The sequence below is a fragment of the Lactuca serriola genome, chromosome 7 (genome assembly GCF_051521515.1).
Source record: "Lactuca serriola cultivar US96UC23 chromosome 7, Lser_US96UC23_V15, whole genome shotgun sequence".
NCBI classification, from domain to species: Eukaryota; Viridiplantae; Streptophyta; class Magnoliopsida; order Asterales; family Asteraceae; genus Lactuca; species Lactuca serriola.
In genome coordinates this window covers 205,567,259-205,594,618 of record NC_136414.1, presented here as the reverse complement: position 1 = coordinate 205,594,618, position 27,360 = coordinate 205,567,259, and positions in this window count along the sequence as shown.

The window sequence follows — 27,360 nt, the reverse complement described above, 5'->3', positions numbered from 1 at the left end:
AAACTGCCGAATGTCATTCCTCAACATCTCATGATATCGGGCCTTCTTCATCCCCTCGTCTGCCACATACTGCGGAATAAGAAGGGCCCTCTCCTTAAACTTAGCAGTGATCTCCATCACCGTCTCAGTAGTGTGCTGTAAATCATGAAACTCCCTAGCAAGCTGCTGCACCTCTATCATAGGTGCAAACTCAACTCTGAATCTGGACGAGAAGTCACCCCATGTCATTGCATCCAATACGACATCATCCCCAATAGCATGCTTGACCTCCTCCCACCAGTCACGTGCCCTGTCCTTCCGAAGACAGGATGCTAGTCTAACCTTGTCCCCCTCGGGACATCTGCTGGTGTGGAATGCATTGGCGACATCAGCCAATCATCTACTACTTGAAATCGTGTCCCGAGTCCTATGATAGTCGGGAGCTCCACATGCTCTAAACTCCCAGAAAGTGGGTGTGCGTGACCCCATCATGGCTGCCACATCAGTGCGGAAAGCACTCAATCTCTCTGTCACATCCCCAAACCGGAACGGCGGAAACGTTCGGGGGCGGATGACTTCATGTGGTAACGTAACAATTGAATACATAGTAAAGAAAGCAATACAACCATCATATATATAATTGAAAGTTTACATTTGTCAAAAAGTTACATGTTCATAACCAATTACAATATGATGTCAAAATATGAGATTAAACTGGCGCCGCAACATCCCTTCATCAAAAGCATAATGAAACCTGAAATTACTGATTCCCTGTGACATACAAGTAATTTTGAAAGAGTATATCAGCATTTAAGCTGGTGAGTTTCATAAGTATTTAAATGACAATGTTTGTATGAAATGAAATGTTTTGGTCCTTGGTTGTGTTGTGTTTAGAAAATCCTACATTTTCTACTAGTATAAAAGTAGCCTTCTCTCAAGACCAATGTTGGTTTCTAAAAGGTATGTAAGTGTAAAATAACTAATGTTTTTGAAAACCTTGTAAATCAATTCATTTTGAATACCCCATGTGATTTTTATAACCATACTATTGACTCGGAATGCCTATACACAACGTTCTTCAGGCGTTGGAATGTTATGACGTTTGTCACCCCAAATGGTGGATTGTAGCTAACAGTCAGGGCGCGGGTTGTCAAGCCCGTATAGATCTATACACAAACACCATGCTCCCCCTCCAAGGGATTCTGTTATATAATACATGACTTCAAATGAGTACTCGAACATACGTGAAGTTCATGTCTCACAAAACCGTGGTATAAAAACAGATTTACGTGTTAAAATGTTCGTTTGTTCTTGTATATGAAAGTGACTTCTTGAAAATCATGTTTCTAGTATGTAAAAGTTAGCAATATCCTCGTAAAACTATACCTATTATAGTTTTCTAAAAGTGTGACTTGTTTGTTTAGAAAAAGCCTAGAAAAGGAATCACATTTTATAACTGTATAAATTTTTGCAGAGCCTAAGGTACGCAAGTATACATATAATCAAAGAAAATGTTTAGTTTATACATGCATTACAACAATTTATATTATTAAAGATAGGATTCCATTGTAATATATTTTGTATACAAGAGTTCCCTATAAAGTTTATAGATCACATATGATTCTACTTAATAAAAGTGTATAAAAATCTTTATATATTACACCCGATAGTAGTCGTGTGTTTTACTTGTATTTCCCCCCCTTAGAAAGCATATAAAAGCATTTGGAATAATTAGAAAGGGTTAATAAAGGGGTATGAACTCACTTGAAAGTTTGAAGATAGCGAGATGGAAAACCGGGCAGAGTTTCGTCTTGGGAAACGGATTTTTCTCGGGATTCTCGGGAATCTCGGGAGTAAAATCGACCCTCGGGACTTGAGCAAAAAGACCAGAGCTTCGGGGTAGTGCGGGCACGGAAAACGAGGCAAAACGCAAGAAAATAGAGAGAGAATGAGCAAAATTTCTGGGGACCCTCGCATTTCTATTTATAGAGGGCTGAACCGCCTCGGCACGCGAGGCGTACGCTCGTATGCAGCGCGTACTCGTACGTCATACATGACCGAGTCCTCGACTGCCTCGGCTTCGGATGGGACGGAAAGGGGATAGCTTCGCATAGGGGCGACGTGGACGGACCGAGACCAAGGCCCTCGCGTACGCGGGGCGTACGAGGTTACGCGGCGCGTATCTCGGATGACGACGCTGACTCCTCCTTCGGATATTACCGGATTTTGAATTAAATTTATATATAATTTATTTAATAAACTTCAAAAAAATCATATCTTCTTCATACGAACTCCGTTTTCGATGGTCTTTATATCCACGCGTAGGTGAGACTACGCTCTACAACTTTCGTTTAGACTCCGTTGGCAAATTCTGAAATTATTTTTATTATTTATTTAACAAAATGACGTGATTAAGGAATTTCTTTAAAAATTCATAACTTCTTTATCTGACGTCAGTTTTTGCCAGACTTTTCACCGCTGAAATACCATTGTCGAGACCTTCGATTCTCGTTTAGGTCATTCCGGCCAAAAGTCGCTCGATCTCCGATTCGAGTTTTTAGCTGTCTGCTGCTAAGCCGAACTTGGAAAAATCTTAACTTCAATATACGAAGCCAGATTTGGGCATTCTTTTTACGTACGATCCCGGTTTAATGATATTAAACATAGTAGGCAGTTAAATAGAAACTTTTTGGACATTTTATTATCAAAGTTAATTTCTTTAACTCAAAAGTGGTTACAATACTTGACTTATTAGGCCATTACAAAGAGTTGAAATATCGGGTTGTCACATCATCCCCCCGTTTGAGGGAATTTCATCCCGAAATTTAAAGTAGTAAAGATACTAGTGAACATGAAAGAGATGAGGGTACTTTTGTTTCATCTGATCTTCGTGTTCCCATGTGAATTCAGGTCCCCGCTTGGCGTTCCAGCGAACCTTCACGATGGGTATGCGACGTTGTTTTGTTTGCTTGACCTCTCGGTCCATGATTTCTACCGGTTCTTCCACAAAGTTGAGGCTCTCGTTGATCTCGATCTCGTCGAGTGGAATAACAAGAGTCTCATCGGACAGACACTTTTTCAAGTTCGAGACGTGGAAGCTTGGATGTATGTTACTAAGTTCACGCGGTAGGTTAAGCTTGTAAGCCACAGGGCCGATTCAGGCAAGAATCTCGAAAGGCCCTATGTATCTTGGATTTAGTTTCCCACGCTTTCCAAATTGTATTAAACCCTTCCACGGTGAGACCTTTAATAAAACGTGGTCTCCTACCTGGAATTCCAAAGGTTTCCTCCTTTGGTCAGTGTAGCTTTTCTGTCGGTCTCTAGAGGCTTTCAATCGCTCACGAATCTGAACGATCTCCTCTGTCGTTTCTCGTATGATTTCCGGACCGGTGAGAGTGCTTTCACGAACTCTTCCTCTAGCTAACTGAGTATTGCCAACTTCAGTCCAGCACAGAGGGGATCTGCACTTTTGACCCTAGAGGGCTTCAAACGGAGCAGCCTTTATGCTTGTATGATAACTATTGTTGTATGAAAAATCGACAAGGGGTAAATGGATATCCCATGCCTTTCCAAAGTCAATCACACAGGCTCTTAGCATATCTTCTAAAGTTTGTATCGTTCTCTCACTTTGCCCGTCTGTTTGTGGGTGGTAGGCTGTACTCATGTCTAGCCTAGTCCCCAGGGAACTTTGTAGTGACTGCCAGAATCTTAAAGTGAATCTACTATCTCTATCGGAGATAATGGATATTGGAACACCATGCAGTCGCACTACTTCCCTTAAGTAAGTTCTTGTAAGCTTTTCCATTTTTTCAGTCTCCTTGATGGGTAGGAAATGTGCGGATTTGGTTAATCTGTCGACGATGAACCATATGGTATCGAGTCCACTCGTCGTCCTGGGTAACTTGGTTATTAAGTCCATAGTAATCAGCTCCCATTTCCATTCTGGTATCTCCGGTTGTTGTAGTAATCCTGACGGTTTCTGATACTCGACCTTAACCTTAGTGCAAGTAAGGCATTTACTTACGAAGGTAGCAATTTCTGCTTTCATGTTAGGCCACCAGTACAGTTTCTTAAGATCCAGATACATTTTATCTGAACCGGGGTGAACGGAATATCTTGAGTTGTGAGCTTCGGTCATGACTACGTTTCTGAAACCACCATGTTTCGGGGTCCAGATTCGGTCCATGAGATAGTAGGCTCCGCCACCCTTGACTTCTAGATTCTTTTCCATTCCTCGCAGGGATTCACCCGCCACATTTTCAGGTTGCAAAGCTTCCATTTGTGCCACCTTAATTTGTGTGGATAAGTGGGAATGGATAGTCATAGTCAGAGATTTGACCCTCCGACCAGTGTATTCCTTTCGACTGAGGGCGTCAGCTACCACGTTGGCCTTGCCAGGATGATAACGAATTTCGCATTCGTAGTCATTTAGTAACTCAACCCATCGTCGTTGTCGCATGTTGAGTTCCTTCTGATCGAAAATGTGTTGAAGCCTCTTGTGATCGGTGAAAATAGTACTCTTTGTTCCGTATAAGTAGTGTCTCCATATCTTCAGAGCAAATACCACTGCTCCTAACTCAAGATCGTGTGTCGTATAGTTCACTTCGTGTGTCTTAAGCTGTCGGGAGGCATAAGTAATAACCTTCCCTCTCTGCATAAAAACACAACCAAGTCCTTGATTTGACGCATCACAATACACTACGAAGTCTTCTATCCCTCTGGGGAGGTATAGTATCGGTGCGGTGCACAAGGCCTGTTTTAGTGTCTGGAATGCCTTCTCTTGTTTCGCTTCCCAGCCAAAGGCCACGCCTTTCTGGGTTAATGTAGTAAGAGGTTTCGCAATGCTAGAGAAGTTCTTTATGAATCTGCGATAGTAGCCAGCGAGACCTAGAAATTGACGAATTTCTGTAGGTGTCTTTGGTGCCGACCAGTCCTCAATGGCCTTAAATTTGGAGGGGTCCACGTGTATACCTTTCTCGCTAACAACGTGGCCTAAAAATTCGACTCTTCGAATCCAAAATTCGCATTTAGAGAACTTTGCATAGAGTTTCTCCGTTCGCAGTGTTTCTAGGACTTTTCGTAGGTGCTGACTATGCTCTTCCTCACTTCGGGAGTAGACAAGTATATCATCGATAAAGACGATGACGAACTGATCCACGTAAGGACGGCATACCCTATTCATTAGGTCGATAAATACTGCTGGTGCATTGGTTAATCCGAACGACATCACTACAAATTCGTAGTGTCCATAACGAGTTCGGAAAGCTGTCTTTGGAATATCCCCCTCTAGAACTCGTAATTGGTGATATCCGGATCGTAGATCTATCTTTGAGAAGTAGTTTGCTCCTTGAAGTTGATCGACTAGGTCGTCAATACGGGGTAGAGGATAACGGTTCTTGACAGTAAGTTTGTTCAGCTCTCTGTAGTCGATGCACATACGGAACGATCCGTCCTTCTTCTTTACAAACAGGACCGGTGCTCCCCAAGGTGAGAAACTTGGTCTTATGAATCCTTTTTGAAGGAGTTCATTAAGTTGACTGGAAATTTCCTGCATCTCTACTTGTGCGAGACGATAAGGTGACTTCGCTACTGGGGTAGCCCCTGGAACTAAGTCAATTCTGAATTCGACTTGGCGTTGTGGTGATAATCCTGGTAGTTCTTCTGGAAAGATATCGGGAAAGTCGCGTACTAGTGAAATGTTCTTGATGTCATTCAGTTCTTGACTTGTATCAACGATGTGCGCTAGGAATGCTCGACAATCCTTCCGCAAGAACTTTCGAGCTTGGATGCACAAAATGATTTGAAGGTTTGTACTTGATTTGTCGCCGTAGATAACTAATGTTTCGTTGTTAGGGAGATTAAGACGGACTGCTTTCTCAAAGCACATGATGTCGGCGCGAAGAAGACTCAACCAATCCATGCCGACTATGACGTCAAAACTTTTAATTTGGACCGGCATGAGATTGATTGGAAAAGAATGGCCGTCTAAAGTTAACGTGCAGCCCATGTATATGCAGTTAGTGTTTTCGGTTTTTCCATTGGCCATCTCTACAGTGAATGATTTTTCTAACTTGCTAGGTTTAGGTTTAAGTAAATGAATAAAGTTTTGACTCACGAAGCTTCTCTCCGCTCCACTATCGAATAATATGCATGCATATGAATTATCGAGAAGGAACGTACCAGCAACTACAGTTGGGTCAGCTACAGCTTCGTCGTGGCCTATCGCCAAAACTCGTCCCACACCGCCGGTGCCTGCTGCCTTAGGGCAGTTCCTCTTTTAGTGGCCCACCTCGCTACAACCGTAGCAAGTCTGACCTACACCCGCACTGGGAACTTGAGTGATCGGTTTTGCGGGGTCCTTGCAGAAACGGGCTGTGTGTCCCTTCCTGTTGCAGTTGGCGCACTGCATTTCCCGACAAGGTCCATGGTGGTGGTAAGTGCATTTGGTGCACATTGGAAGGTTACCCACATAAGGCTTTGTGGGGTAGGGATTTGTAGGGACTGTAGTAGGTACAGTGGCAGCATTCACTAAAACCAGTTGTTTCTTTGCGGATTCTTGGGAAGACCCACCCTTCCCTTTATTCCATACTCTCTTCCTATTGTTGTTGTTGTTGTTGTTATTATTATTGTTGTTGTTGTTGTTGTTGTTGTTTCCTTTCTGTGGTTCTGGTGCAGAAACGGTTGAGTTCTGATGACCTCCGTAGTCAATCAGAGATTGTGCCAGTTCCTTAGCACTTTCAAAGGTGTCAGGTTTGGAAGCTAACACACTTGATCGTATTTGGGGCGTGAGTCCCTAGATGTTTCTTTCTATTTTCTTGCTCTCGGGAGCAATCATATCTGGGCAAAGGATTGCCAGATCGCAGAATCGGTTGGTATAAGTTGCGATGTCGGTACCAACCATGCCGAGAGTCCATAGTTCGTGTTCTAGCTTTTGAATCTCTCCCCGTGGGCAGTATTCTCTCATCATCATGGCTTTTAGGCTCTCCCAGCTTATGGAGTTTGCCACTATCAGGGTAAGTACTTTAACGTGGTTATTCCACCAAGTTAAATCTCTATCAATAAGGGTGAAAGTTGCAAATTTGACTTTGCTGTGCTCGGGACAGGAGCCGATTTCAAAGACTAACTCTGTCCTTTCAATCCACTGTCTCAGGGCTAACACACCACCAGATCCATAAAACATCCGGGGCTTGGCATTAGTAAAGTCCTTATAGGTGCATTCTCGGGGTGGTCCATGACTCTCGCCATGGTTGGATGGGTGTGTGCCAGATCCCGAGCCATTAGTACTCGAGTTATTGATCTGTGACATGGCAGCTGCTACCGCTGCGGTGACTGCTGCTTGGAACATAACAGCATCAGATTGAGGTGGTGGAGGTGGTGGTGGTACAGGTGCTTCCCCACCGTTGCTTCGCCTTGGATTCCTACGCGGAGGCATCCTTCAACTATAGGTTGAAAAGGTAAAGATAAGAATTCCATAGAATAGAAAATTAATGTGTCTCATGAACAAAATTGCTATAGTTCAACAACAGATGCTAGTATGAGTCTTAAAATAGAAGAATGAAAGTTATTTGTAAGACTGAAAGTATGAAACAAGTATTTGGTTTCTCAAAGACTTTTCAAGGTTTGAACGAAATACTCAACGTAGTAATAATAGTGTCACTTATATTAATATAAAAGTTGATACAACGATCATGAAAATTTCACCCCTATAAGGGTCTCCGATTACAAAGTTCGAGAAATTTAAAGACTTTTAGCCGAGGTCCTAAGCTGTAACAAAATTTGAGTCTTTGACAAGCACTACTTGCGACGTAGGTTGCGCTTGGAGCTTGACTCTGCATCTGATTGCTTCGACACCATTAGACGCCTATCAAAAGAGGCTTGTTGTTCCCTCAGTTCAACGAGGGCTGCAATCATTTGCGCTTGGAATGCCTCGGTTTGGAGTTGAGCATTGTCTTGTATCTTGTCCAGCCTACGGATGTCAGAAGTATGAACCTACACTTCCACGTTGACATCCCGGAGTCGGCTAGCTTGAACTCCGGACTGATAGGATTGATTGGCTAGCTTACCCACCATTACCGGGAGTGCCCGATCAGCCGAACCTCCGCCGCGGACATCATAGAAGTCCCGGCACATGCCGTAGGGAGGGCGTAAGTTTTGTTGTTGGCTCCAATGATGGAGGTGACTTCCCCAGACGGGAGTCAGTCCTTAAAAGTTCCTTACAAAGACGGGAGGTTGAACGAGTGGTGGATCGATCACTTCCGGTTATGAGTCAGTACCGGAGTCATCATCCACTTCTATGGGTTCCTCGTCCTCTTCGGGATCATCTTCGACCCATCCTCCGTTGCCTTGGTTGGGAAAGTAGGGGTCGCCGGGGTGGTGATATCCAGCCATTTGACTGTACGAGAAATAGGGTTATAAGAGTTGAATAATGTTGAAACTTGCAAAACATGTAAGTTAAACTAGTTTAGGTAGCAAATACTCCTATAGTATTTAAATTCTTGTGTTTGATTCTAGTAACGGTTTGGTAAGTTTTGACTTGTTGCTTACTACGATCATTCCTCGATATACGTTGGTCCAATCTCAGGCAAATATAGTTGATCACGCTATATTTGTCCAAAATCTGATTACATATATCGAGGCTTAATCGTAGTGTCAACTTGTCTAAATACTTGTTGTATAGTTAGATATCATGAAAATAATTTGTTGTATGCATGTAATTGTACTTAAATGAACTATCAATTTAAGTTAAACGTAATGCTGCTTAAGCGTAAAAAAAGAAAAATGTTTTGTCAGAGAGTGTTAGTCCCTTAAGCATTTATAGTTTGTATATCTTCTGTGGTTCGATATACTTAGTTCACTATAAACATTGCTCTGATACCAATCTGTCACACCCCCAAACCGGAACGGCGGAAACGCTCGGGGGCGGATGACTTCATGTGGTAACGTAACAATTGAATACATAGTAAAGAAAGCAATACAACCATCATATATATAATTGAAAGTTTACATTTGTCAAAAAGTTACATGTTCATAACCAATTACAATATGATGTCAAAATATGAGATTAAACTGGCGCCGCAACATCCCTTCATCAAAAGCATAATGAAACCTGAAATTACTGATTCCCTGTGACATACAAGTAATTTTGAAAGAGTATATCAGCATTTAAGCTGGTGAGTTTCATAAGTATTTAAATGACAATGTTTGTATGAAATGAAATGTTTTGGTCCTTGGTTGTGTTGTGTTTAGAAAATCCTACATTTTCTACTAGTATAAAAGTAGCCTTCTCTCAAGACCAATGTTGGTTTCTAAAAGGTATGTAAGTGTAAAATAACTAATGTTTTTGAAAACCTTGTAAATCAATTCATTTTGAATACCCCATGTGATTTTTATAACCATACTATTGACTCGGAATGCCTATACACAACGTTCTTCAGGCGTTGGAATGTTATGACGTTTGTCACCCCAAATGGTGGACTGTAGCTAACAGTCAGGGCGCGGGTTGTCAAACCTGTATAGATCTATACACAAACACCATGCTCCCCCTCCAAGGGATTCTGGTATATAATATAGGACTTGAAATGTGTACTCGAACGTACGTGAAGTTCATGTCTCACAAAAACGTGGTATAAAAACAGATTTAGGTGTTAAAATGTTCGTTTGTTCTTGTATATGAAAGTGACTTCTTGAAAATCATGTTTCTAGTATGTAAAAGTTAGCAATATCCTCGTAAAACTATACCTATTATTGTTTTCTAAAAGTGTGACTTGTTTGTTTAGAAAAAGCCTAGAAAAGGAATCACGTTTTATAACTGTATAAATTTTTGTAGAGCCTAAGGTAGGCAAGTATACATATAATCTAAGAAAATGTTTAGTTTATACATGCATTACAACAATTTATATTATTAAAGATAGGATTCCATTGTAATATATTTTGTATACAAGAGTTTCCTATAAAGTTTATAGATCACATATGATTCTACTTAATAAAAGTGTATAAAAATCTTTATATATTACACCCGATAGTAGTCGTGTGTTTTACTTGTATTTCCCCCCCTTAGAAAGCATATAAAAGCATTTGGAATAATTAGAAAGGGTTAATAAAGGGGTATGAACTCACTTGAAAGTTTGAAGATAGCGAGATGGAAAACCGGGCAGAGTTTCGTCTTGGGAATCGGATTTTTCTCGGGATTCTCGGGAATCTCGGGAGTAAAATCGACCCTCGGGACTTGAGCAAAAAGACCAGAGCTTCGGGGTAGTGTGGGCACGGAAAACGAGGAAAAACGCAAGAAAATAGAGAGAGAATGAGCAAAATTTCCGGGAACCCTCACATCTCTATTTATAGAGGGCTGAACCGCCTCGGTACGCGGGGCGTACGCTCGTACGCAGGGCGTACTCGTACGTCATGCATGACCGAGTCCTCGACTACCTCGGCTTCGAATGGGACGGAAAGGGGATAGCTTCGCATAGGGGCGACGTGGACGGACCGAGACCAAGGCCCTCGCGTACGCGGGGCGTACGAGGTTACGCGGCGCGTAACTCGGATGAGGACGCTGACTCCTCCTTCGGATATTACCGGATTTTGAATTAAATTTATATATAATTTATTTAATAAACTTCAAAAAAATCATATCTTCTTCATACGAACTCCGTTTTCGATGGTCTTTATATCCACGCGTAGGTGAGACTAGGCTCTACAACTTTCGTTTAGACTCCGTTGACAAATTCCGAAATTATTTTTATTATTTATTTAACAAAATGACGTGATTAAGGAATTTCTTTAAAAATTCATAACTTCTTTATCTGACGTCGGTTTTTGCCAGACTTTTCACCGCTGAAATACCATTGTCGAGACCTTCGATTCTCGTTTAGGTCATTCCGGCCAAAAGTCGCTCGATCTCCGATTCGAGTTTTTAGCTGTCTGCTGCTAAGCCGAACTTGGAAAAATCTTAACTTCAATATACGAAGCCGGATTTGGGCATTCTTTTTACGTACGATCCCGGTTTAATGATATTAAACATAGTAGGCAGTTAAATAGAAACTTTTTGGACATTTTATTATCAAAGTTAATTTCTTTAACTCAAAAGTGGTTACAATACTTGACTTATTAGGCCATTACAAAGACTTGAAATATCGGGTTGTCACACTCTCCTCCATAAGCTTTTTGATACCCTCCTTGATCGAACGGACTATCACAAGAGTTTGCTTAATAATACGACACATGATCTCTGAGGAGATGAACTCCCTAGTTTGCTCGTCTAACTGCTCAGCCCCAAAGCCTGAGCTTGATCTTTCATCGGCACCTGAACTACCACCTGCTGGTCTAGGGCGTAAAACCACCATTTTGAAAAACAACACATCATAACTAACATCAGAATACTAAACATAACTCGAGGGATCTCATACACTACAAGTTCCCTGGATTCATCTCAGCCTTCATTGGTTCGAGTACGGATCCTCTGTTTTCAGTAGTACAGGCCCATACTATTGGATAAGGTGTCTAAGTCCATCACTATATTTGGTATGTACTTGACCAGAGAGTAGCATGGTCCATTTGGGTTGCATTTCTCCAGAACAATTTGTAAGGATGGACTTTTGAGAAAAGGTTATTTATGATTTATTAATATATTATAAGTTCTAATATATTAATATGAAATCATATTATTTAATTAGTATTGATCGAGAATTAATTTGGAATTGATTTTGTGATCAAAAGAGACTAATTAAATCAATGGGGATTGATTGTGTAAATCATTCATTCTTATAAAGTGCGCTTATGATCCATAGTTCTCTATGTTGGGCTAAACCCATGTGGTGACCCATGGACACTCCATGGAGGTTAAAACCCATGGAGTCTAAGGAGTAAGGAATGTGGAAGGTCATGAACATTAGGGTTTGCATGGTGTTACCCTAATCATGACACACTATATAAGGACCCATCTAGATAGCAAAATTGGCCACTAAGTGTACACAAAAGAGTGCTAGCCGAAATTTGAGTGCATGTAATCTCTCACTAGTTCTTCCATTTGTTGGTGGTGATTTGTGGTTCCATCTGAGGCATTCACATTATTGGTGCTAGGTTCTTAAAGCTTTAAGGTTTCTAACCACACTAAAAGGTATGTCATCTAACTAGAATTTTGTAGTATAGATACTCCATGTATGCTAGTTAGGATGATGCTTTGGAATATTGAAAGTTTGCATGTATATTACAGAAAACATAGATCCAAGGCATCTAGGGTTGCATGTACACCATAGGAGTGTTAGAATGCTCAAAACCCATAAGTGATATCAGAGCCTAGACTTTCTTTCCATTATATTGGATGCTACTTGTTTTTCAAAAGTTAGAAAATCTGCCAATTTTGTTTCCGCAAGCCCACCACGACGTGGCAGCTTTTACCACGACATGGTGATGCATCTGTGAGCGGAATTTTGAGTTTTGGCTAGCAATTGGATTATGATCATTACCCTAAACTGTTTTTGGAACTATGAAACCTCTTTTTTTGATATGGTAATGATCATGCTTGTCCAATTAAAAGATAATTGTCAAAGTTTCATGTTTTGTAATAGTTTATATGATTAGGGTAATTACATGAAATTTGTTTGATTTGAATTTTCTTGTTCATATGAGTTTAATTGTATCTTCTATGAATTATTTGATTATTGTATTAGTTAAATAATGTTTTAAATGTTTTTAATGGACTCCATAACTTGTCCTCAAGTTATGGATGTTATGGAACTTGAAAGGTTTTTCTATTAAATATTTCATTAAACTCATATGTTATGGACTTGAAGAGTTTTGATAAGTTTCAAAACTTGCCCTCAAGTTTTGGAATTTGTAAAGTTTCACTAAATGAAACTTTAATTTCAAACCTTAGAATTTTAAAAGTTAAAATTCAACCCTTATACTGTTATAATATTATAGGTTTAATATTTATATATGTATAAGATAAGTCGGTTTTCCCATTAGTAGGCCTCATTCAAGAAGCCGGTCTGTAAGGGGGGGTATAAGGTTATTGCCTATAAAATGGCGATGTAATGGGTGTCCACTATCACCCACCGCTTCCTTGACTGGTGGAGGGTCGTTAGCCGAACGAGTAGGATAAAGACTAATATTCTCATTAAAAGTATAATGATAACTATAAAGTAAATAAACCTTTTATAAATTCCCAATCTTAGTTACTTTAGGAAAATGTTAAATTGATGCTTATCCATGAAATTACACTTTGCAGCTTACCAAGTCGTTGATGGAGCGTGTATGGTTAACCGACACATTAACTTGGACTAGTAAGGGTGGCAAATAGTAGCTTAATGTCTATCATAAGGTCAATGGAGCGTGTGTGGTTAACCGGCACATTGATTTAGGTGATAATTGACATTGAGAATGCCAAGTACAAGCCATTGAATTGTTCAATGAATCTCAAAGGATCTAGGAGTGTCAAATCTAATTAAAACATAATTAACAAATTTCGTTTTCTTGGTGGAAATTGGTAAATTGTCATTTACCTACCTTCAAATATTTTGCGAGTTGGATTACGGCATCCCTCTTCCAAATTGTAAAATATTGTGTTGGGTCCTAGCCTTAATAATTCATTTTGGGTGTTATATTAAGGACTTTTTATCTAATCAAAACTTTTTCTTTCTTTCTTTTCAGATGTCTTCCAAAACTGCTTTGGGCTTAAATCCTACCGGCTCCTTCTCTCTCATGAACCTTTATAGGAGAGTCATCTTTGATGGGAATAATTTCAATGATTGGATTACGAACATCAGGATGGTTACTCGCTACGAGAACACAGAATGTGTCCTCGACAAGGAGCTTAAGGAAATTGATGAGTCTGCTGCTACTCCTCAGGAGATTGCTGATTTCAGGGCACATGAGAAAGATGCCACCAAGGTAGCTTGTATCATGCTTACCGCTAAGTCTCATGAACACCAAGATTCTTTTGAGGACTTCTACCCTTTTGAGATGCACCAGGACCTGATGGAAAGATAACCATCGGAATGCTCGTCAAGAGCCATATGAAATCGTTTGCTCCATGATTACAACAAAGATGAAGGATGGTGAACCCATCATGGGCCACTTGTAGAAAATGCAAAGACTTGTGGATCGTCTGCTCAAATTGAATGTGAAATTTGATGAGTGGCACACCCCAAAACCAGAACGGTGGAAACGTTCTAGGGCGGAGGAGGTCATGTACAGTATCACAACAATGCATAATAGTAAACAAGCAACAACATCATCCAGTACATTAATAATATAATTTAATACAAGTGTGTTTTGTGTATAGTTTATAAGACACCAAAATGAATAATCAAAATAAGGACGAGTCTTGAAAGCTCCGTCTTCTCAAAACCTGGTCATCAATACCTGTTTATTGGTGAACTGAGAATACAAGGTATTTTGAATGAGTAGATCAACATTAAAGTTAGTGAGTTCAGAAGTATTTTGGTGTCATTTCTGTATGAAAGTGTTTGTAAATGTTTGTAGTAAATGTTTGTATCTCCTAGAAAATCCTATATTTTCTACTATAAAGTAGCCTTCTACCAAGGCCCAAATGTTCTATATGTTGTTTGTTTGTAAAAGTGTGTATCTTTCCCATGTATGACTATCATTACCAAAATATAGTTTACATTACCGTTTATGTGTGAAGATCACAATGTGAATGAAATGGGAAAATAACGATGTACTGTAGTATTGTATATAAGTAACTACTGATGTACTAAACACCTTAAACCTGTTTGTTAATTAAGGTAAAATGTGATGAGGTTGTAACCATACTTAATTGACTAGTAAAACACGATGATCAAAGACGTCGAAATGGTATGACATTCGTCACCCGCAGACCTACAGGTCCCACTACAGCTAGCAGCAAGGTGTAGGATAGTCAGTCCCGTATAGATCTATACACAAACTCATGCTCTCCCTCCAGGAGACTTTGGTTACAAAACGTGGCACAGCAGTAGATAGCCATGTCATGAAGTAGTGGCTCACATTAATGTTATAGTATTCTAGTGTTTGTATAGTATGCTCTGGTGTATTGTATGTTCTCTCTGCTCTAGTTTATAAGTTCTCTCTATTCTAGAGTATAGTATGTTCTCTTTGTATAGTGTAGTGTATGTTCTCTTAATTTCTCATAATAGAATGTTCTTTCTGTTTCTCATAATAGCGAGTTTGTATTGACTCATGAATGAACTGACTCTTGTATGTTTCATTGTACTAGAAATAGTGAGTAGTGAACCTCTAAACTATACCTATTATAGTTTACTAGAAATGTTGTTTGAATGACTATGTATGTTTGTACACCTTTGCTACCCAAAGGTGCTGAACTGATGTAAGAACATTTATATCTATACACATATACATAATATATAACTAGGATTCAAACGACACTCAGACAAATAACCGGATACTAGTCCACAACCAAACAAGGAACATGAAATAAAGTGAGTTATCAGTCCTAAGCCATTTCAACGTTACTTATATAACTATATCTAGATAGACATGATTTTGACAATATATAGGTTTAAAAGAGTTTAAAAAAAAGTTTAACATATAAAAGAGTTTTTAGCATTTGAATGGTAACAAATGACTTGATGTCATTTTATAAAATGGTTTGAAGAGTTTGTTTGATAATATAGTTTGAAGAATAAGAAAATCCACTTGTTTGATAGTTATTAATCACATGTGATTGATATAATAACTATAATGTTATTAACTTGTATCCCCTCCCCCCATAAAAGCATTTAAAATCATTTAAAAGGTAGATTAAGGGATATGAAGTCACCTACAGTGAGTGAGATGTATGTAAGATCGGTTGTAGGATGCTAAGTGTCAAGTGAAGACTCGAGCACACACGGATCCTATTTAGCATATAATGACACATATATGTATACAATTAGTGTATATACAACTAACTATGTAAGGAAACCACCTTAGGAACTAGAAAACACTTGGATTGAAGTATTTAAATCTCATATGATTGAATTAAGGGGGTTTATGGCCACACTATGGTGTGCACGGCCAATGGAGTGTACGACCAAGATGTGTATGGCCACTGGAGCGTACGATCGTACACTCATTGAAGAACATGCAAATGAGGTGTTTTAAGGTCCTATCTAGCATCAAGGAAGTTTTCTTGGTCCCATGCTTAGCTTTAACGAAAGTTTAAGGACAACTATGAACATCAACAAGGGTTTACGGCCCTATGAGGTGTGTACGGCCGTACACCCTACATGTTCTTGCTATGATGGTCGATTTTAAGATGAATAACAAGTGTTTCTAGTAGATAACAAGCATAGGAAGTAGTTACTCATGATTTGGATGCTTGATGAGTGTTCACGACCACCAAGAACTAGTGTGTGTTCTTGGTGAAAGATGAAGATCTAACCAAAGATAAAATTCATGGAATGAAAACATGGATCCTTCATTGGTTAAAGCTATGTAGCAAATAATCAAAGTAGAAAACACTTACATCTTTGAAGATCTAGGTGAGAAATTTGATGATAGTTAAGAGAGAATCCGAATTTGTGGCTTGGAAGTGTGAAAAGTGTTGAATAATGACTAAGTATCATTTATATAGGTGAGAGTTCACGACCATAGATGGGTGTATGGCCGTACACCCATGTGTACGACCGTACACTCCTCTTGAAGGAGTGTTTGGCCCGAATGCAACACTATGACTTAAGATAAATCATCCCTAAACCCAAACCTTGATTGTAATAGGCTTAGAACAGTCAAACAGACTCTAAACGATGCTAAAATATAGTGGAGATGAGTCTGACTTTGATTGAATTGAATGGTTGTACAAGTTAGAAATTTTGGGTTGTCACAATGAGGAGCTGGCTATAGATATTATTCTACACTCCTTACCTCCATGTTATGATCAGTTTCACATGACTTATCATATGAACAAGGAAGAAGTCACTCTGAGCAAGCTTTAGGGCCTTTTGAGGACTGCTGAAAGTGGTCTCAAAGGTAAATCTATTGTAACCACTCCTACTGCTACTGCCCCTGTTCTGGCAATTGGGAAAGGTAAGGGGAAGAAGAGGAAGGCTCCTTCCAAGAACCGCAAGGGAAAGTCTCTTGGTGGATCCTCTTCAAGTGGAACCAAAGGAGGTTCTGCTACTCCCTCGACCATCCCAAAGGAAGCAGAGTGTTTCTATTGCCATAAAAAGGGGCACCGGAAGCGAAGCTGCCCCAAGTACTTGCAGGATGTTCAGGATGGGAAGGTCAAACCCACCCATGCAGGTATTTACACTATTGTATCTGAAAACCCATCACATACTACCTCTTGGGTATTAAACACAGGTTGTGGATTTCACATTTGTTCTGATGTGCAGGGCCTAAAAGAAAGTAAGGATGTGGAACACGGGAAGATAAACTTGATCATGGGGAATAGGAAGGTTTCACCTGTCACCAAGATTGGAGTTTACTCTTTGTTGCGTAGTAGTGGATTAGAAATAGATTTGAATGATTGTTGCTACTCGTCTGATATGGCGAGAAATATTATTTCAGTTCATGGTTTGTACAAACAAGGTTTCACATTTTCGTTTAATAATGAAATTGGTGCAATAAATGCTTATTATAATGGTGTTTTTTTTTTTATTTTAGAGTATTACCTTGTAATGGTGTATATGAAACTGTGTTGGTTGCAGACAACTTAGGAAATAATGTGTTGCATATCGATTCTTGTAATGATTTGGATAAGGCATCCTTGTGGTATTGTCATCTTGGACATGTCAACAAGAAGATCATAGGCCAACTCCAGAAGGCTCGAGTTTTGGAGTCATTCGACTTAATGTCAGATGACACTCGCGAGTCTTTTTTTCTTGGAAAAATGACTAAGTCACCCTTGACTGGTTCTTGTGAAAGGGGTGAGGGTTTGTTGGATTTCTTGTGGGCCCTTCAGAACTGCCATAGGGGATCCTAACCTCTTCTATGTGACTTTTATTGATGATTACATCATATATGGCTATATCTACTTAATCAAGCATAAGTTAGAAACCTTTGATAAATTCAAAGAGTTTAAGCAAGAAATGGAGAAGTAGCTGGGCTGGAAGATAAAGATGCTCTGATCCGATCGGGGTGGTGAGTACCTTAGTATGAATTCCTGGACTATCTTAAGGAGTGTGGAATTGTTTCACAGTTGACGCCAACTAGGACACCACAACTTAATGGTGTGGCTGAGAGGCGCAACCGAACCTTGTTAGACATGGTTCGTTCCATGATGAGTCGAGCTTCATTACCAATCTCATCTTGGGGTATGCCTTGGAGACTTCCGCCCATATCCTTAATCGAGTCCCAACTAAAAAGGTTGCCAAAACACCTCACCATATGTGGACAGGGAAGGCTCCCTCGTTAACACACATCAAGGTTTGGGGTTGCGAGGCTTTCGTGAGGCGCGAGACTCACGACAAGCTCGAACCTCTAAGTGAGCAGTGTATTTTCATCAGCTACCCGAAAAAGTCCTTTGGTTATCTCTTCTACAGACCGAGTGACAATGTTCTCTTCATTGCAAGGAGAGGAGTTTTCCGAGAGAGGGAACTTATATTCCAAGGGGACAGTGAGAGGCAAATTGACCTTGAAGAACTTCAAGAGTTAACCGACGAAGGAACCACAAAAACTAGCGGTCAACCTGAGGAGGAAACTCCTGTTGAGCCAATTGATGAGTCCGTACCTCTGAGGCATTCTAGTAGAGTTAGTGTTCCACCTATGTTATATGGTTTTCATATAACATCTAAGGGTGATAAATTTATTAATGATAGCACACTGATAAATTTGGATGAACCTAATAACTACAAGGAAGCCATGGCAGGCCCTGAGTCTTCTAAATGGAAAGATGTGATGGACTGTGAGATTCAATCCATGTATGACAATCAAGTTTGGAACTTGGTTGACAATGTACCGGGTCGTAAGACATTTGGGTGTAAATGGATCTTTAAGAAGAATACCAACATGGATGGGAAGATACACACTTATAAGACGCGACTGGTTCCGAAGGGATTTACTCAAACTCCGGGAGTTGACTATGATAAGACCTTCTTGACAGAAGCAAAGATTAAGTCTATTAGGGTTACGCTAGCCATTGTTGTGTTTCATGACTATGAAATATGGCAAATGATGTCAAAACCGCTTTCCTTAATGGGAAGTTTGATGTGGATGTTTACATGAGTCATCCAGAGGGTTTTGTTGATGCTAAGTACCCTAATAGAGTTTAAGCTTGATAAATCCATTTGTGGATTGAAACAAGCATCTCGCAGATGGAATCTTTTCTTCAATGAGAAAGTCAAAGAGTTTGGCTTTGTGAGAAGTGAGGATGAGTCCTGTGTATATGTTAGAGCTAGTGGGAGTATAGTTAGCTTTTTGGTATTGTATGTGGATGACATACTACTCATAGGAAATGACATCCTAAACTTGCAGGAGGTGAAATCCTGGCTTGGGAAGTGTTTCGCTTTGAAGGACCTTGGGGATGCTGCCTATATCCTAGGGATAAGGATATTGAGAAACATGATTAAGAGACTAAATTGGACTTAGTCAAAGTACGTACATGCACAAAGTGTTGAAGAGGTTCAACATGCATAATTCCAAGAAAGGTGAATTACCGATCTAAAGTAATGCCAAACTGAATAAGGCTTAGAGTCCGAGTACAGAGGCTGATATAGCTGAGACGACTCGATTACCATATGCTTCCGCTGTTGGCTCGATCATTTATGTTATGAATTGTACTCGTCCTGATTTGGCCTTTGCTTTGAGCATGGTCAGCAGATATCAAGAGAATCCTAGCAAGTCTCACTAGACTGCGGTGTAAAACATTCTCAAGTACCTGCAAAGGAAAAAGGACTAGGTCCTTACACTTGGTGGCAGTGATGACTTGAGAGTGGTTGGCTATAGTGACGCCAGCTTTCAGACCGACATGGATAATTTCCTCTCTCAATCGAGCAGGGTCTTTAACTTAAATAGAGGAGCAATAACTTGGAAAAGTTCCAAGCAGGAGACTGTAGCTGATTCAACGTGAGAATCAGAGTGCATAGCAGCAAGCAAAGCAACGAAGGAGGCGATGTGGCTGAAGAACTTCATCGGAGACCATGGATTTTTACGAACTATAAAGGAGCCTGTGGAAATTTTCTATGACAATGATAGTGCGGTTGCCTTAGCCAAGGAACCAAGGGATCATGGCAGGTCCAGACACATCGACAGGAAATGTCACTTCATAAGACACAAGATAGTAGAAGGACTCCTAGTGGCAAAGAGGGTATCATCAGATGAGAACCCGACAGATCCCCTCATGAAGGGACTGAGTAGGGTTACACATTTACAGCATGCGAGGCACATTGGGCTGAGGGATGATATTAGTGTTAATGATTAGATAGCTGATTTGAAACTTGTAATAGATAAAATGTAATTGACATTTGATGTTTAAATAAAAGGTGTTTTTGTTTTATTTACTAGTATGGTACTATCTCATGTCAATTGTTTTGCTATTGTTTCTTTTTGCATGTTTTGACTTCCAGAATAATTGGATTATTCAAACTATCCGCAGTCGATCATACTTTGGAAGTAGGTATTGAGGCAAGGCTATCATGAATATGGCTTGTAAATTGTCATAAATGGTTAGACATTGCGATGACATTCATGATTTCTCATAAGGTCAGCGTATTGGATTCAAACCATGCTTACTTGTAGCACTTCATGGAATTTATCTCGAGTGATCGTGAGACGGTAATATCATATAAATCTTCAAACCTAGATATATGAGTTGTTGACTATGAATTGGTCGTACATTGATAGTGCGAAAACGCATCGGTAACTCGATGTTGTAAAACATGCTGTTGTGTATGGTTCGGTGAATAGTTAGTACAACCATATATTGTCAAAGTTTATCTGTTCCTTTTAGTCCTTGGAGGATTAAAAGTGATATCTTGCTCCCCTCGATGATTTTGTTTTGGATTATGTGTCGGGCTCGGACAGAAATAAATTGATATGTTCGATTAAGTTATATGTCAAATGAATCAGAAATCAGGAAACAAACTGCTGGACAATAAGATTGATTGTGTTCCATGTGTTTGTCTGGCTGATATCTTGAGAACAGAGGATTCTATGATCACTTATATAAAATGGTACGTCTAAGTTCGATAAAAACATTTAAGAGCCACGATTGCTAGTTGGATCCTGAAGTTATACTTACAACTTTAGTTATTAGACTTATCCAAGTGGGAGAATGTTGGATAAGGTTTCTAAGTCCATAACTATATTTGGTATGTAATTGACCCGAGAGTAGCATGGTCCATTTGGGTTGCATTTTACCGGAACAATTTGTAACGATAGACTTTTGAGAAGAGGTTATTTATGATTTATTAATATATTATATGTTCTAATATATTAATATGAAATCATATTATTTAATTAATATTGATCAATAATTAATTTGGAATTAATTTTGTGATCAAAAGAGACTAATAAAATAAATGGGGATTGATTGCGTAAGTCATTCATTCTTACAAAGTGCACTTATAATCCATAGTTCTCTATGTTGGGCTAAACCCATGTGGTGACCCATGGATACTCCATGGAGGTTAAAACCCATGGAGCCTAAGGAATGTGGAAGGTCATGAAAATTAGGGTCTTCATGGTGTAACCCTAATGATGACACACTATATAAGGACCTATCTAGCTTGCAAAATCGGCCACTAAGTGTACACACAAGAGTGCTAGCCGAAATTTGAGTGCAAGTAATCTCTCTCTAGTTCTTCCATTTGTTAGTGGTGATTTGTAGTTCCATTTGAGGCATTCACATTATTGGTCCTAGGTTCTTAAAGCTTCAAGGTTTCCAACCACACTAAAAGGTATGTCATATAACTAGAATTTTATAGTATAGATACTCCATTGTATGCTAGTTAGGATGATGCTTTGGAATCTTGAATGTTTGCATGTATATTAGAGAAAACATAGATCCAAGGCATCTAGGGTGGCATGTATACCATAAGAGTGTTAGAATGCTCAAAACCCTTCACATACTACATTCCACATCTATCCATACTTTCCTCAAGAACTGCCTTGACTCCTCCATGTCCCTTCTACTACTACTGCTTCACGTGCTACTCTCAGCCTAGGCTTGCCCTAGGGTAGTCACCATCCCACTCTCCGCCATCGGCTGCATAAGAAGTCCATGCTTTCTTCCCCTAACTAGCTCACGACTATTATTACATATCACTCAGACTAGATAATTCTTCGAATGAGAGACCCTACCCTACGACGGTTGGAATCAAACAAGAGCTGCGAAATAGAGCTAGACCTAACCTTCTAAAATTATTTAGTACTTGCAATATGTAACTTCGCATATTTGTTTACTAGATAGTAAAGGACAACTAGAACTCCTAAAAGCACAAAGCAAGCAACATTCGAGCATTGAGTACACATAATCAAGCATATACTTATCAAGCTATCCCTGACTAATTTGTACTAGCATGCAGTTCTCATAGAGATGATACACATATAATATACACATAAGGCATCCTTCCTAGATCATTAGTCCTAATCTAGCATGCAGTTCTCATAAAGCTTATAATCATATTATAACATAAACTTATATGGGTAATTTGGGAGTACTTACTTGAGTTCGGCTGATTGCATGCACCACGCCCTTTTCTCTTTTCAAAGTTCTTTTGTTTTTTTCAAATTCTTTTCTCTTTTCTAAAAAATCTTTTTATAAAAATGATTTCCTTTTGAAAATTTTCATACCAAGTCCTTAGTTTTAGTTCAGACACACCCGAGAGTGTGCCCGCATCCCTCAAACCAAGGCTCTAGTACCAACTTCAAACGTCCCAAAACTACAACCCAAAATTTTCATTTTTAAATCATTGTTAAAACCATAATATCATTGCCTTAGTATAAAATGATAAACCATGTGTCTCAAAATATCATAATTTTTGTCAACATATCAAAATCTCATATCAAAAATCAGAGTAAGTCTCCCAGGCTAAAGACTGCGTTGTATGGCATGCGATCATCCCGAGCCTTTTCCTTTGCTAGTGGAAGTACTTGAAACCAAAACTAAAAACTGTATGCACGAAGCTTAGTGAGCTCCCTCAAACTACCACATACCATACAATAACATACAACTAGGAGATACGGGTCCCGCCCACTCTCATGGAGATTCGGCCCTTGACCACACTCTGATGTCTCGGAGATTCGGGCCCCACGCACTTTCCACTGTCGAGAAGATTCGGGCCTTGCCCTCACTCTATTGTCTAGGAGATTCGGGCCTCACTCACACTCTGTTGTCTAGGAGATTCGGGCCCCGCCCACACTCCGCTACTAACATGCATACAAGTATCATAAAGACAACAAGTATATCTATCAAGAAATCACATAACTATACTCAAATAATACTGTGAGATTCGGGCCCTGCCCATACTCGACTGCTAGAAGATTCGGGCCCCGCCCACACTCAACTATTAATATATCACATATACGGGCCGACCTTAGTGCCTTTGACCTGTTCCTACTAAAAAGGAGCTCACCTTACAAGACTGATTGCTGAAAACTCGAGTGAGGAATCCCTATCCGCTACTCTGGCAACTCTCCAGCTATAATTTCCATAACAACACTTAATCAAAATCTGATAATCCTTCCTAGGGCAAAATGACCATTTTATCCCTGGTCAAAGTCAACATCCTGGTCAAAGTCAAAGTCAAGGTCAACTCCTAGTCAGCCCCAACTCATCGAGTCATCTTCCAACTCGGCGAGTTCATGAACAACTCAGACACGTGGTCAACTAAGTCAACTCGTCGAGTCCCAAAACAGACTCGTCAAGTTCTTCCTATTATAAAGATCGGGACAACCCGCTTCAACTCGTCGAGTCCTTTCCAAGACTTGCCGAGTTCCCTTGTCTGTTTGAGCCATCTTAATAGAGTAATCCCTTATCTTATGGATCCAAGGTCCTTGGTTCCTTTGCTCGCTGGAATGGCCTTTCTAAGGGTAAAGTTTCCAACTTTACCCGTTCATAACTCTTGTTAAAGGGTTTAGACAAATCCTAATTCCTTTAGGACATGGATCTTGTTCAAAGAGCCTTAGAATCTAAATCCACGCATGCAAACCTAAATCTAGGGTCTAGCTATCAGATAATCACTAAAAGTCTCGAGCTTACTACCATGTATGGCCTTTTTGGGCTCAAAAGCCATAAATACTTCTTTAGCACTTGCATGAGGACTCCTAGGGCATAAATTTTGCACTTTTATGTCCTCACAACCTCTCAAGGCACTAGATCTAGAAGAGCAACTCATGGATCAATCCCTACCCACAAGTTAGCAAATATTGAACCAAAAACCCTCAAAAGAGGTCATAAATAGATCTAAGGAGAGAATGATCAAGTTTGAGGCATTATTACAAGAAAATGTAGCTAAAGGAACGAAACTTCTGGATCTATAGTCTTTCTCTTGATTCCTCAAACTTCTTCTTCTTCCACAAGCTTCAAAAGGCACAATAACACTCAAAAGTGGCTCACACACACACTCAAAAAGCAATCTAGGGTTTCGTAGCTGAGGGTTTGGGACAACCAGGCTGCAAATGAGGATATGGGTGGGGATTAAGGTGTTTAAATAGGGTGCAAAACCATGAAATTAGGGTTTCACCCTGACTGAGCTACTCACCAAGTAGACAACTTACACTCCACGCATAGTTTGCCTTTTACTCGACGAGTTAGGGCTACCAACTCGTCCAATCCTTCTCTCAAAATAAATAAATTATTAAATTAAATGTGTACCAGGGAACTGGGTGTTACACTTGAAGGAGGAAACTCTCATTTGTTGGATACCAGATTTTGAGACGCTTTGTACTTTTGAGGTATCAGAATATTTGCTTAAACCGCCAAAAGATGAGAAATATTTGGATTGGCCTGATATCTGGCACACGTGCATGTAGAGAACATGATGTCCGGACGACTTTCTGTTAGGTAGAGTAGTGATCCAATCAATCCCGTATACTTCTTTTCATTGACAGTAACACCAGATGGGTCCGGGAAGATCTTGTGTCCAAAACCCATAGGAACCTTTGCAGAGGCACAGGTGTCCATTGAGTACTTCTTATGAAGCTCGGAAATGTATTTTTCTTGTTAAATAAAGATTCCTCTATTGGTTTGATTTACTTGGATATCGAGGAAGAAAGTTAATTCACGATTCATGCTCATTTTGAATCGACTAACCATTAACATGGAAAAATCAGCAACCATTAATGAATCCTTGGATCCAAAAATGATATCGTCAATGTAGAGTTAGACTGGTATGAGAAGTTTTCCATTTTATCTTCAGAACATGGTAGGATCGATAATACCTCTTTGAAAATCGGAAAGCTTGAGAAAGTTGGTGAGAGTCTCGTACCAGGCGCAAGGAGCTTGCTTGAGGCCATAAACAACTTTTCAGAGTTTGTAGCAATAGTTCGGATAAGAAAGATTGACAAAACCGAGAGGATGTTGGAGATACAATTCACTATCTAGTTCACCATTAAGAAAAGAACTGTTGAAATCCATTTGGTAAGTTTTAAAGCCTTTATGAGATGCATAAGCAAGAAAGATTCCGATGTCTTGAAGACGAGCAACATGAACAAAGGTCTCGTCATAATCAAGTCCTTCAATCTGAGTGAATCCTTTTGCCACCAATCTTGCTTTGTTTTGGATGATAACTCCAGTGTCGTCTAGCTCTTTTCGAAAAAAACCCGTCTCGTACAAACAATAGGGTGATCATGAGGAGGAAGGACGAGAGTCCACACTTCAATTCTATCAAATTCTGCTTACTCTTCTTTCATGGATGTGATCGATTCGGCATGTTCTAATTCTTCCTAGATGGATTTTGGTTTAATCATTAAGATAAATGTCAAGAAATGACATTCATTTTGGATGTTAGTAGCAGAACGAGTTTGAACACCAGCATTGAGATTTCCTATGACCTAGTTTGGAGGATGAACCTTTATCCAGATATGTAATCTCAGAATCTATTGTGCAGTGGATCATCCGACATTACAATGGGATTATGTTACTCGCCCTAAACAATTTGAATTTGAGGATGATGTTCCCCCTGAACTTTTGAACCAGATATATCTACGTCATCTTCGTTCGAAAAGTCAAAGAAGTTGGCATCTTCTTCGTTGTTGTTCAGAATAGGATTGAATTTGGGGGAATTGATCTGTTGTATCTTGGAATCCTTCAACATTTGATTCAAGAGAGGTAAGACTATTCTCCCCCTTAACTTGAGAAGTTTAAATCGGATCGAAATCAAATGGAGGAAAAGTGGGAGTCGTACCAGAAACATTTTGGGAAATTGGAGCGGCGGTTGGTGAGCACGATATTGATTGAGATTCCAAATCAATATTTGTTTCTGAAGGTATGAATAGGGTTTCAAGTTTAACTTCATGGATAATTTGGGAATTCAAACTTCTTGGAGATGGAGAATCGGACTCTATGATGTGGGTTGTTACATGGGTTGAGCCAGAATTCCGAACATAGTTGTCATCGAAGGTGACATCAAAACTCTCTTCACGAACACGAGTCCGGCAATTTAGAACTCGGTATGATTTGGTTTTGCTAAGTATCCTAGAAAGATTGCTTCGTTGGCTTTGGGTTGAAACTTCGTGTAATGCCCGATTTCAAATCGCTTCATTATTCGAGATCGTGGTCCGATCATCAGTTATGATGAGGCTTAGGGCCATGGGGAAGAAAGGTTTTGACCCATTTGGATGTGGGTGGTGTTGGTTATGTAATGATAAGGTTCATTTTGCGTTTTAGAGCTGAAGGGTATCGGTAAAGGATTTGGTTCGGGCCTTTTGTGAATTTGGTATTTTAATTCTGAAGGTTTTCAGACTAAATAAAGCTGATAGAAATATAGGGCTTCTCGTTAACTTTATATGGACATAAATAACGTTGAAAACAGATAAGGGATGCAAAAGTTATGATCATTTGAAGTTAGAAGGATTTCACCCAAACTCGGTATGCATGGCGGACAAGGGTGGTACGCATGGCGTACACAAGAATTTGGATGCGGGAGCATTTGGGAACGCCTTGTGTTCCCCAAGGGAATGTGTTGCGTTCGTCAAGCGAGATTAAAAGCCTAATTTAGGGTCTTGGACCCTATTTAAAGACCATAACTCACCTCCAACCCTCATTTCTTTCAACCTCTATCCTCATTAAACCTAAGAACGAAACCCTAGCCTCCATTTGAGTATTTCTTGAGCTTTATTGTGGTTTAATTGCATTTTGGTGCTTGAGGAAGAAGAAGGAGTTTCTGGAAGAGTCATTGATTGGCTTGGAGCTTTTGGAACCAATCTTTATTCAGATAAATTTGGCCTTTGGAGGTGTAAAGTCGTAACCTTTATGGTTTTCTCACATGGATTTACTTGGTT